The sequence below is a fragment of the Ranitomeya variabilis genome, chromosome 6 (assembly GCF_051348905.1).
Source record: "Ranitomeya variabilis isolate aRanVar5 chromosome 6, aRanVar5.hap1, whole genome shotgun sequence".
Taxonomy (NCBI): Eukaryota; Metazoa; Chordata; class Amphibia; order Anura; family Dendrobatidae; genus Ranitomeya; species Ranitomeya variabilis.
Window position 1 is genome coordinate 407,131,131 of NC_135237.1, and position 12,641 is coordinate 407,143,771.

General features: G+C 48.7%; 1 protein-coding gene across 3 annotated transcripts in view; it reads right to left on the reverse strand.

The window, feature by feature from the left end:
• RALBP1 (ralA binding protein 1) overlaps positions 1–4,280 on the reverse strand; it is a 69,785-nt gene extending 65,505 nt beyond the window's left edge. The window contains exon 1 of one of the 3 annotated variants that reach the window (XM_077270205.1): positions 4,158–4,280. The gene's annotated coding sequence lies outside the window, so the exon portion shown is untranslated. Of the gene's footprint in view, positions 1–3,867; positions 4,049–4,157 lie in introns of those variants that run through there. The other 2 variants (XM_077270207.1, XM_077270206.1) reach the window with 2 other exon arrangements.
• Between the last annotated feature and the right edge of the window lie 8,361 nt (positions 4,281–12,641).

A 12,641-nucleotide genomic window follows, 5' to 3' on the forward strand; every position in this document is an offset into this window, starting at 1 on the left:
TTTAGATTTAGCATGAACAGAGCTGAGAAAGCTAACCCCGCCCACACCAGGCTATCCATGTACATAGCTATAGACAGTGAGCTGCTCATCGTAGGAGGGGGTGGAGTTGGAGTCATGTGCTTCTGTGCCCAGCAATGATAAGCTCCTATCATTACAGGTAAACCACAGAGCTTGATAATAGCAAGTGCTGAAACCTGCGTTTTAACTCCTACCTCATGATGTCTTCAGCTTACATAGCAAAAACCTGCTGACAGATTCCCTTTAATGTCAAAAACGCATCCATTAAATAAGTGTTCCTCAACCCCAGTCCTTACGGCCCAGGATTTCCATTGTATTACACAGATGATGAAATTCTTACCTGTACAATACTATGGGAATCCTTAAGAGATGATGTGTTGGTGGGCCTTAAGGACAGGGGTTGAGGAACACTGCATTAAATAACTAATGCAAATTAAAGCAGGGGAGCCATCGATTATTACAAGGCTCATCTATGTTCAATTATGTGTCAGTTTTAACAACAGAAGTAGAAAAAAAATCTGTATAATGCACTTGAATGAAACCCAGAAGGACCCCCTAATAATTAATGGGACCCACCTGACACAGTTGTGCAATGGATCAATTTTGAACATTAAGAGGTTGTCCAGTACTTTATATTAATGACCTATCATTAGGATAGATGATAAATATCAGATCAGTAGGGGTGTGACACCAGGCATGCCTGATGACTAACTCTTCTTAGCGCCAGCAGTGGCCGGATGTGCTCAGTTGTGGGGCGAACTACACAGCTCCATCAGCTGTATAGTGGCCGCAGCCCGGTACTGCAAATCCATGGCTATTCATTAGAATAGGGGTAAATGTGCAGTTTTCCACTGTAGGAAATATACAGCTGACAGAACGATGTAGTCCTGCTTTGCAACAGAGCACATCCGGCCACTGGCTGTGTCGAAAATAGCTGACTGGTGGAGGTGCCGGAAGTAGTGCCCCGACTGATCTGATATTGATGACGCATCCCAATGATATGTCATCAATATAAATGACCGGACAACCCCTGTAACTCAATTTGTCTGTTCCTTAAAAAAGAACAGCCAACAAGAGAGTCTAAACATGGACCGTGGCCTAAGGTTATCGCTTACATTTGAAGTCCAGAAAAACGGGAATCAGACATCGGAGCGTAGACCCGTATCCCAGAGGCTTCAGATGCAAATACTGATGGACCAACTAACGTGAAGATAATACGCAATGTGAACACAGTCTAAGGCTGCCGTCACACTAGCAGTATTTGTCAGTATTTTACCTCAGTATTTGTAAGCCAAAACCAGGAGTGGGTGATAAATACAGAAGTGGAGCATATGTTTCTATTAGACTTTTCCTCTATTTGTCCCACTCCTGGTTTGGCTTACAAATACTGATGTAAAATACTGACCAAATACTGCTAGATGTTTATATCTATATGAGCAACACAGTTTAGTGCTTTATTTTATCCCATCTTACTATATGCTCGCTAACCTTGGAGGAAAGTGGCAGATACGATACCTTATGACAATCCTGCAGTGCAAAACTATTTTTTTGTTGTTTTACTTTCCTTACATGTTTTGGGGAATAAAAATCATTTTGGTAATTGGGTTACATTAAAAATATTGCACCATTTCTCTTTGACATGAGCTGTGCTTCCCTGCACATTCATTTTTATGAGGTATTGCGGGTATAATTCAGGTGAGGATCATCCAGAAAAAGACAGATAAGGCTACTTTCACATTAGCGTCGGTACGGGTCCTTCGCTATGCGTCGGGCCGACGTACCGACGCACGTTGTGAAATTTATGCACGACGTGGGCAGCGGATGCACTTTTTCAACGCATCCGCTGCCCAGTCTAAAGTCCGGGGATGAGGGGGCGGAGTTACGGCCGCGCATGCGCGGTAGAAAATGGCGGACGCAACGGACAAAAAAAAACGTTCACTTGGAACGTTTTTTCGTGCCGACGGTCTGCCAAAACACGACGGACGCGACGTGTGGCCATCCATCGTGATCCGTCGCTAATACAAGTCTATGGGTAAAAAACGCACATTTGCAGGATGTTTTTTTCCCAAAACGACGGATTGCTAAAAACGCAAGTGTGAAAGTAGCCTTAAAGGGCCACTGTCACCCCCCTCCAGCCGTTATAAACTAAAAGAGCCACCTTGTGCAGCAGTAATGCTGCATTCTAACAAGGTGGCTCTTTTAGTTTTAGGTTCAAGTATACCCCAAATAAAGCGTTTTGATACTTAGCCACAATACCGGTCTTTAGCCAGGGAGGCGGGTCCTCCCTCCCCAGCTTGAACCGCTACTCTGCCGTCACTCCAATCTTCAGTCGCCTTCGGCGCCGCCCCCTCAGTGCTGTTTACGCTTCAAAACTGGCGCCTGCGCTGTGTACTACTGTTCTACGCAGATGCAGTGTGAAAGCCTGGCTTGGACGGCAGACGGCCAGAGCTTACTGCGCCTGCGCAGAACAGTACTACACAGCGCAGGCGCCGGTTTGAAAACGTAAACAGCGCTGAGGGGGCGGCGCAGAAAGACCAAGAAGATGTGAGTGACGGCAGAGGAGCGTTTCGAGCTGGGGAGGGAGGACCAGCCTACGTGGCTAGAGACACCAATTATGGCTAAGTATCAAATCGCTTTTTTGGGGGTATACTTGAACCTAAAACTAAAAGAGCCACCTTGTTAGAATGCAGCATTACTGCTGCACAAGGTGGCTCTTTTAGTTTATAACGGCTGGAGGGGGGTGACAGTGGCCCTTTAAGGTGCGTTCATATTGCACTCAGTGGCCCCGAGGGGGCTTACGTCCAAAATACCCTGTAAAATGGGAAGCGAGTATGCGCCAGCGGGGTCATAGACTAGAATGGTGCTGCCAGAATAAACATGTGCATAATTTTCGGGCATATACACCTACTGGAGGCTGAGGCTGACACCCAGATGTAGACTTAGAATGGAAGAGCATCAGAGCGAGGTTCCCTAGATTTATAATGCAAGGGTGAAGTCAGACGGCTGTATAAATCAGTACGCAGTGCACGGACTGGCCGGTGGCTTCATGTATTTCTATACAGCTGTCACACTTGGGTCAGGAGGGCCGCCGGCCAGTCCGTGCACTGCTCTCTGACTGCTCCCTAACAGCGACTTCCGGGTCACAGAGCGCAGTGCACGGACTGGCCGGTGGCTTCATGTATTTCTATACAGCCATCACACTTGGGTCAGGAGGGCCGCCGGCCAGTCCGTGCACTGCTGTCTGACTGCACCCTAACAGCGACTTCCGGGTCACAGAGCGCAGTACACGGACTGGCCGGTGGCTTCATGTATTTCTATACAGCTGTCACACTTGGGTCAGGAGGGCCGCCGGCCAGTCCATGCACTGCTGTCTGGCTGCACCCTAACAGCGACTTCTGGGTCACAGAGCGCAGTGCACGGACTGGCCGGTGGCTTCATGCATTTCTATACAGCTGTCACACTTGGGTCAGGAGGGCCGCTGGCCAGTCCGTGCACTGCTGTCTGGCTGCACCCTAACAGCGACTTCTGGGTCACAGAGCGCAGTGCACGGACTGGCCGGTGGCTTCATGCATTTCTATACAGCTGTCATGATTGGGTCAGGAGGGCCGCCGGCCAGTCCGTGTACTGCTGTCTGACTGCACCCTAACAGCGACCTCCAGGTCACAGAGCGCAGTGGGGTCCAGAGAGCCAGAACTCTACTGTACGTAGAAATCCGCTGCCAGCCTGACATGTTTGTACTGGGTCATAATAAAGGCTATAATGTGTACCACGGAAGCAATAATAAGAAGAATATCAAAAGAAAGCCTTTTCGTCTCCACAATTGAGACCACGAGATAAAGATCCGCATACCTTACAGCGATATTTACTCACACTGACACCACACACATCAGACTTATCAGCACTCACATAGGACGACTATGGAAACGTCCCAGTGGTTCCCACATATAGTGCTGCGCCAGGACACCTGCCGGGAGCGCACGGACTGTGTGCAGCCCATACACAGCTGCGCAAGACTGCGCGCCCATAACACAGCGGAGGAATACATGCAGTGCAGCTGCATAGCCTGCGCTCTCATAACACAGCGGAGGAATACATGCAGCGCTGCGCCTTGTCAATCCGGCTCCACACAAGCCTCTCACCTGTGTCCTCCCCCTCCGCCTCGCTCTGTCACTATGAGCCAAGCTTCCTCTTCCTCCTTGGACTCAGCACTCAGCAGGAAGCGCATAGTTCTCACAACAGGATATTGATAGGGTAAAACAGCAAGCTCTAAAATGTGTCTCTAATTTCGAGGCCTTGACTCCATTTTTCCGGAGACAAACCGTTATACTAAACAAATAGCTGGTCTCCTCCGGGACAACAAGAGGAGTAGACAGATCTGTCCGGTACATGTCGGCCTCTAGTCCCGAGAAGGTCTCACTTTTTTATCCATGACTGCGAGCATTCCACAGTCATGTGACCACTTGCAGCAGCCATGTTGTGGTTGGCAAGCAGGGAGCTGGGTGTAAAGATTATATGTGATTCAGAGGCACATCTAGGGTTTTGGCTCGGGGGGGGGCAAAGCTTCTGAGTGGGCCCCTAACCAGGTAACCTTGATTACAACTCGGTGATGTGCCCTAATAGTGGAGGAGAACCTCAGCAGATGACGGGGCTGTTACTGAAAATAATCTCTGTATAACGACCAACATAGATATTACCGCCATATGGTCAGTGGTAGATACTAGCCCTACAGAACATATAAGAGATCACAGCACAGTTACAGATAATGTCTTACCGCTGACGGTGTTTATGATGGAATCGTCACTTTTCCATCTGGCCCAGACCGACATGACAACTTCTTCCAGCCACGACTCGGCTGCAGAGAATTCAACAAAGACACGTTTCACTTCTCACATTCCAGCCCCATCACCATCTCTTCCCAACCTGCACAAACTTCTCATCCTGCTGATACCCCAATACTGAGCCGCTGCTGCCATATGTGTCCCCATTACTGCCCCTGATACCCCAATACTGAGCCGCTGCTGCCATATGTGTCCCTATTACTGCCCCTGATACCCCAATACTGAGCCGCTGCTGCCATATGTGTCCCTATTACTGCCCCTGATACCCCAATACTGAGCCGCTGCTGCCATATGTGTCCCTATTACTGCCCCTGATACCCCAATACAGAGCCGCTGCTGCCGTGTGTGTCCCTATTACTGCACCTGACACCTCAATACTGAGCCACTGCTGCCATATGTGTCCCTATTACTGCACCTGACACCTCAATACTGAGCCACTGCTGCCATATGTGTCCCTATTACTGCCCCTGATACCCCAATACTGAGCCGCTGCTGCCATATGCAACCCTATTACTGCACCTGATACCCCAATACTGAGCCACTGCTGCCGTATGTGTCCCTATTACTGCCCCTGCTGTGTGGTTCTCTGTGCCCTCTAAATTCTAAGGCACCCCTCTTAATATAGCAATGCCAGGTGCAAGTGCCCTAGAAAACAGAGACCATATTTTGCCCCCTAGAAAGTAATATTGTCCTGTGTGCCCCTTTGATAGTCACAGTAACCTGAGTTCCCCTATAACAGTAAGTGCCCACTTTATATTTAATAATGTCCCGAGTCTCCCCCTGTACAGCTCCCCTATACACAGTATGATGCTCTCTTATACACAGTATACTGACCCCTTAGTAGCCTCCAAACTTATGGCTCCAACACTGTAATCCCCACACTGTATGATGCCCCTCTAGATAGCCTCCATATAATATAATACACCAGATCGTCCTCAATATAGTATAATGCACCAGATAGTCCTCAATATAGTATAATGTACCAGATAGTCCTCAATATAGTATAATGTACCAGATAGTCCTCAATATGGTATAATGCACTCCCCATAGGGAGACCCTGTAGTATAAGGTAGCACCCACAGGCAGACCCTGTAGTATAAAGAAGCACCCCTATAGGCAGACCCTGTAGTATAAGACAGCACCCCCATAGGCAGACCCTGTAGTATAAGGCAGACCCCCCTATAGGCAGACCCTGTAGCATTAGGCAGACCCCCATAGGCAGACCCTGTAGTATTAGGCAGACCCCCTCCCATAGGCAGACCCTGTAGTATTAGGCAGACCCTCTCCATAGGCAGACCCTGTGGTATTAGGCAGACCCCCCTCATAGGCAGACCCTGTAGTATTAAGCAGACCCCCTCCCATAGGCAGACCCTGTAGTATTAGGCAGACCCCCTCCCATAGGCAGACCCTGTAGTTTTAGGCAGATCCCCATAGGCAGACCCTGTAGTATTAGGCAGACCCCCCCATAGGCAGACCCTGTTGTATTAGACCCCCCATAGGCAGACCCTGTAGTATTAGGCAGACCCCCCTCATAGGCAGACCCTGTAGTATTAGGCAGCCCCCCATAGGCAGACCCTTTAGTATTAGGCAGACCCCCCTCATAGACAGACCCTGTAGTATTAGACAGACCCCCCATAGGCAGACACTGTAGTATTAGGCAGACCCCCCCATAGGCAGACCCTGTAGTATTAGGCAGACCCCCTCATAGGCAGACCCTGTAGTATTAGGCAGCCCCCCCATAGGCAGACCCTTTAGTATTAGGCAGACCCCCTCATAGACAGACTCTGTAGTATTAGACAGACCCCCCCATAGGCAGACCCTGTAGTATTAGGCAGACCCCCCTCATAGGCAGACCATGTATTATTAGGCAGACCCCCCATAGGCAGACCCTGTAGTATAAGGCAGACCCCCCATAGGCAGACCCTGTAGTATTAGGCAGACCCCCCATAGGCAGACCCTGTAGTATTAGGCAGACCCCGCTATAGGCAGACCCCCCATAGGCAGACCCTGTAGTATTAGGCAGACCCCCCATAGGCAGACCCTGTAGTATTAGGCAGACCCCCCTCATAGGCAGACCCTGTAGTATTAGGCAGACCCCTCCCATAGGCAGACCCTGTAGTATTAGGCAGACCCCCTCCCATAGGCAGACCCTGTAGTATTAGGCAGACCCCCTCCCATAGGCAGACCCTGTAGTAATAGGCAGACCCTGTAGTATTAGGCAGACCCTGTAGTTTTAGGCAAACCCCCATAGGCAGACCCTGTAGTATTAGGCAGACCCCCATAGGCAGACCCTGTAGTATTAGGCAGACCCCCCTCATAGGCAGACCCTGTTGTATTAGACCCCCCATAGGCAGACCCTGTAGTATTAGGCAGACCCCCATAGGCAGACCCTGTAGTATTAGGCAGATCCCCTCATAGGCAGACCCTTTAGTATTAGGCAGACCCTGTAGTATTAGACAGACCCCCCATAGGCAGACCCTGTAGTATTAGGCAGACCCTGTAGTATTAGGCAGACCCCCCATAGGCAGACCCTGTAGTATTAGGCAGACCCCACTATAGGCAGACCCTGTAGTATTAGGCAGACCCTGTAGTATTAGGCAGACCCCGCTATAGGCAGACCCCCCATAGGCAAACCCTGTAGTATTAGGCAGACCCCCCCATAGGCAGATTGTGTACTATGAGGCAGCACCCCTTAAAAAAATAAATACCTCTCTTTTTCCTGGTTCCTGTGCTGCTCTGAGCTCCAGCTCGCCTCGGCGCCAGGCAGTGATTCATCGCATCCCCTGTCAGCGTCGGCGAAGTCAGACGCTGACAGGGGGATGATGGGGGAAGGAGCGCAGCGCTCCTTCCCTCATCATTGCGGTCAGCTGTATCGGCTAAATGCCGATACAGCTGACCCTGCGATCACAGGCGGGGGGCCCACTGCTGGCACCGGGGCCCCCCGCCTGCTCAGGGACCCCATAGCGGCTGGCGGCAGAGCAGGGAGATCGATTCTCCCTGCTCTGCCGCAGCATGTAACTGTATCAACGCGCTGTGCGCGCCAATACAGTTACAGTAGCGTAGCTCCGGGTGGGCCTCCTCAGAGCACCGGGCCCGGGGCGCCCGCAGCCTCTGCCCCCCCGGTAGCTACGCTACTGATGTGATTACATTATTAGTGTTCTTACTTGTTTTAGTGGGTTTGTGCCGCCTCTTAACCCGTAGTGAGATAAGAGAGTAGGAGGGAATTGGGAATAGTGAACTATTATATAGTTAGGGCCAGAAATACTTGGACAGTGATACAAGTTTTGGCATTTTAACTGTTTAGCAAAATATACTCAATATATAACCGTTTATATAATGAATATGGGCTTAAAGTGCAGACTGTCAGCTATAATTTGAGGGCATTCACATCCTAATTGGACTAATTGTTTGATTCACAGCTGTTAGACTGCCGTACATATACGGGGAATGCTTAACAAGCAGCCAATTCCCGCATGTGTTGGGCTGTCTGACAGCAGCAAAACATGCAGCCGCTGGGACTTGAACACATTATTCGAGCACGCCCGAGATACTTGGATAACAAAATATCCGAGCACACTTGCTCTTCATTATTAGCTGCTTCATTTTAAAGGGACCAAAGGTAATTGTACAATTGTCTCTTTTTAATGGGTTTTTACCAAGGTAATCCATCTTTAATTATGCAGCTAAAAGGTCTGGAGCTGATTCCAGGTGTGGCATTTGCAAGCTGTTGCTGTGAACCCACAACATGCATATATATCACAGAAAACTACCAATCCAAATGGTTAGCAATAGCAGCAAGGTAGTAGTGTTAAATAAAAAATAACTTTTAATAAATATCTTAAAAGAGGACTATAGCCCCAATAAACACCAAAGGCAAAATAACACAAACAAAAAAACACACACAGTATCACATATAAAGCCAGACTGTCTAGCGCTGTAGTCCTTATAGCATGGTGACAAGCTTTTTCTTATTACACCATAATGGCAATACCCTATCACAATTTTGCACAGTTGTTAGTGCCTAAAATACTATTTGTGCGAAAAAAAACAGCATGTTTTTAGCAATCAAGGGTATAAACAGGAATGGTCTCACCAAACTCCAGGGACCTTCCTTACAGCGTCATCCCATGCGTCCGATGCATAAAAAACCGGGGGAGGATTTTCCACAAATCCTACTTGCAACCCCTTTTCTCTCTAATGTCAACGGACCCTATGGGAAGCCTCCTTGTTACTCGATCTCCCGACGCGTTTCCTTGGGCTCTATCATCAGGGGAGATGCCCAGTGTAGAAGAAATATGTGTGTGTGCCAGTCATCGCACTTCACACCGGAGGACCTGACTCACCGCGCGCGGGTGCTTCATTTTATGTAAGGCGCCGTCTTGTAGGTGTCCGCCTCCTATGCCTCTCTTCCGCTTTCAAGCGCGGTTTCCGGGTATACAGGGCGTCACATGATCCATTCCTGGTCACACCTCCAAAGGCTTGCGTGAGACGCATTCTGACACGCAAGGCCATATTATCGGGATATCCGGGGTAAGATTCTCCGCCCCGGAGGCGTGTACAAGTGAATGATTGATGCCTGATATCATAATGAGCCTAACCAGGCTCCGAAATAAGATAAAATATATAATGCTTAACCCCCGGAGTAACTTGGTGAAGTATTTTAAACCTCTTTTAGGGGGGACACTTAACAAAAAATCCTACCACCTCCATTAACGGGTGCGTTTTGCTGCGTTTTTGTTTGCGTTGTGCGTTGCGGCGCCGACGCTGCGGCGCACAACGCAAATGTGAACGTAGCCTAAGGAAGGTCCCTGGAGTTTGGTGAGACCATTCCTGTTTATACCCTTGATTGCTAAAAACATGCTGTTTTTTGCGCACAAATAGTATTTTAGGCACTAACAACTGTGCAAAATTGTGATAGGGTATTGCCATTATGGTGTAATAAGAAAAAGCTTGTCACCATGCTATAAGGACTACAGCGCTAGACAGGAGCGTCTGGCTTTATATGTGATACTGTGTGTGGTTTTTTGTTTGTGTTATTTTGCCTTTGGTGTTTATTGGGGCTATAGTCCTCTTTTAAGATATTTATTAAAAGTTATTTTTTATTTAACACTACTACCTTGCTGCTATTGCGAACCCACAACATGCAATTAAAGGAGCTCACAGTGGAAGTGAAACAGACCAATATTAGGATTAAAAAAAAATCCATTAGACTATGTGCACACGTAGCAGATTTTTTGCGGGTTTTTTGCGTTTTTTTCGCTATAAAAATGCTACAAAAACGTGAAAAAAACGTATACATTATGCATCCCATCATTTAGAATGCATTCCGCAATTTTTGTGCACATCGCGGTAAAAAACGGAGCATGTTCATTAATTTTGCGGATTTTTTGCAGATTTCCCCACTATATTATTGCATTGGGAACCTCCGGAAAATCTGCAAAACGCACCAAAAACGCGGTAAAAAAACACGATGTAGATTTCTTGCAGAAAATGTCCTGTTTTGCTCAGGAAATTTCTGCAAGAAATCCTGAACGTGTGCACATAGCCTAAGAGAGGTAGCAGAAATGTGTTAGTAGTCTTCAAATCAACTGTTTGGTACATTCTGCAAACAAAAAACGCACTGGTGAGCTTGAGAGCTTAAAAAGGCCATGAAGTCCACAGAAAACAATGGTGGTGGACAATCGCAGAAGCCATTCCATGGTGAAGAAAAACTTCTTCATAACATTCACCCAAGTGAAGAACACTCTCCAGGAAGTAGGTGTTTCAGTATCTAAGTCCACCATAGAAATCATGAGAGCAAATTCAGAAGATTCACCCCAAGGTACAAATCTGTCACGGGGGTACTGGGTAGACTACAGCTGATTACCCGGGCCCTTGCAATATCCCTCAAACTAGGGAAACCCTGTCTGTCCCTCTCCCAGAGTTTACACTGAAGGTGTGCATGTCTGGGCCGCCAGGCCTGACCCTGAGTCCTGTTTCAGTACTAAGCTGAAACCTCTACCCGCCACCCAGTGATAAGACCTCTCACCAACCCCTACAGAAAACACAGGGAAAACTAAAAAACGCACCACGCCGCAGACACACAGGAAAACACTATAATGTGCACAGGCCAAAACAATACAAATATAGGAAGGAGAAATATAACGAAGGATAATACACCACCAGATACGATATTTCCTCTCCTAGACCACCACTCCAGACAGTACCCCACCTTCTACGAGGGACCCCAGGGCCCTCACGACTTATAGGACCTGGCTTGTCCGGACGGCGGCGGTGAAACATACTGACCAGCCGGTCCGCATGTATATCCGAGGCTGGTAACCAAGACCTCTCCTCCGGCCCATAACCACGCCAGTGTACCAGGTACTGTAATGTGCGGTGCACCACTCGGGAGTCAACCACCTTGGAGACTTCAAACTCTAAACTGCCATCCACCAAGACTGGAGGAGGCATTGGCGCAGCGTCCACAGAACCCACCACCTTTTTTAATAACGATCTGTGGAACACGTTGTGAATCTTATATACCGTAGGGAGCTCCAGTCGGTAGGCAACCGGGTTAATGATGGCGGCGACCCTAAACGGACCAATAAACCTAGGACCCAATTTAAGGGATGGTATTTTGAGTCTTATGTTTTTTGTGGACAACCACACCCAGTCACCCACACTCAGGTCCGGACCTGGCACACGTCTACTGTCAGCCACACGTTTGTACCTTGCACCCACGCTGAACAGGCGCTGTTTCACTTTCCTCCAGACGGAAGACAGTTGTGCTCCTAACAGGTCCTCCTCCGGGACGCCGGAAGAGCCCCCCTGACTCAAAGTACAAAATTGAGGATGGTGCCCGTAAACACAAAAGAACGGAGACTCACCAGAAGATTCCTGGCGGTGATTATTTATGGCAAACTCAGCCAAAGGAAGGAACGTCGACCACTACTCCTGGTTGTCAGAAACAAAACAGTGTAAGTACTGCTCCAATTTTTGGTTTATACGCTCGGTCTGACCATTTGACTGAGGATGAAATGCCGAAGAATGCGACAGCTTGATCCCCAGCCGTGAGCAAAATGCTTTCCAAAATTTTGCCACAAACTGAGTACCCCTATCAGAAACGATGTCAGACGGGACCCCGTGAAGTCTGACCACCTCCTGCACAAATACCTGAGCCAGAGTCTTAGCGTTAGGCAACGAAGGCAAAGACACAAAGTGCGACATTTTTGAGAACCGATCAACAATCACCAAGATGACCGTGTTCCCAGCTGAGGAGGGCAAGTCCGTGATAAAATCCATGGAGATCTCCGTCCATGGCCTACTGGGTACCTCGAGAGAAAGTAGTGTGCCAGCAGGACGGGAGCGGGGCGTCTTAGCCCTAGCGCACGTGGTGCATGCTGACACGTATGAGACCACGTCCTGTCGGATTTTGGGCCACCAAAACCAACGCGACACCAACTCCAAAGTACCCCTAACCCCTGGGTGACCAGCCAGGACAGCATCATGATGCTCTGCCAATATCTTTAGGCGAAGATGGAGCGGTACAAACGATTTGTTAATGGGAAGTTCTGGTGGTACTTCCTCCTGAGCCTCGGCAATCTCAGCCTCAACCTCTGTCGTGAGAGCCGAGACCACTACACCTTTTTGGAGGATGGGTACCGGTTCTTCCCGAGGTTCTGCCCCCGGAAAACACCTGGACAAAACATCCGCCTTAGTGTTCTTAGACCCAGGTCGGTAAGTAACAAAAAAGTTGAACCGCGTGAAAAACAATGCCCAGCGAGCCTGCCTGGGGGACAGACG